Source organism: Capsicum annuum, unplaced genomic scaffold, assembly GCF_002878395.1.
Source record: "Capsicum annuum cultivar UCD-10X-F1 unplaced genomic scaffold, UCD10Xv1.1 ctg42106, whole genome shotgun sequence".
Lineage (NCBI taxonomy): Eukaryota > Viridiplantae > Streptophyta > Magnoliopsida > Solanales > Solanaceae > Capsicum > Capsicum annuum.
The window spans coordinates 607-1,478 of NW_025849488.1; the positions used below are offsets into that span (position 1 = coordinate 607).

General features: G+C 40.9%; 1 pseudogene; it reads right to left on the bottom strand.

The window, feature by feature from the left end:
- Positions 1 to 861, bottom strand: part of LOC124891885 — a 1,459-nt pseudogene extending 598 nt beyond the window's left edge.
- Positions 862 to 872: the final 11 nt, after the last annotated feature.

The window sequence follows — 872 nt, forward strand, 5'->3', positions numbered from 1 at the left end:
ATAAGCTTCACGACCGGGCGATCTTCGTAATAGAAGAGACATTTGGCGATAAGCTTGCGCTTGTTTGGAGAGATCATCATAAATGATTAAAGTGTGTCGTTCAGGATACATAAAATATTCAGCCAGAGCTGCTCCTGTATAAGGAGCAAGGTATTGTAATGTAGCAGGGGAATCCGCCGTTTCGGCTACCACTATAGTGTATTCCATCGCTCCCCTTTCCTGTAAAGTCGTTACTACCTGGGCCACAGAAAACGCCTTTTGCCCAATAGCTACATAAACACATATTACATTTTGACCTTGTTGATTGAGAATGGTGTCTGTGGCTACTGCTGTTTTACCGGTCTGTCTGTCCCCAATAATTAATTCTCGCTGACCACGTCCTATAGGGATCATCGAATCAATAGCAATAAGCCCGGTTTGAAGAGGCTCATATACAGAACGGCATGAAATAATACCCGGGGCAGCAGATTCAATTAATCGAAATTCAAAAGTTGAAATTTCACCTCTACCATCAATAGGTTTAGCCAGGGCATTTACAACACGACCCAAATAAGCCTCACTCACGGGTATTTGAGCAATTCTTCCCGTTGCTTTTACAGAACTTCTTTCTTGTATCAATAAACCATCGCCCATTAGTACAACACCAACATTACTTGATTCCAAATTTAGAGCAATGCCTATTGTACCCTCTTCAAATTCTACTAATTCACCCGCCATTACTTCATCAAGACCGTGAATACGAGCAATGCCATCGCCTACTTGAAGTATGGTACCGGTATTTACAATCTTTACTTGTCTATTATATTGTTCAATACGTTCACGGAAAATATTACTAATTTCGTCAGCTCGAATGGTTACCATGATTCTTTCTT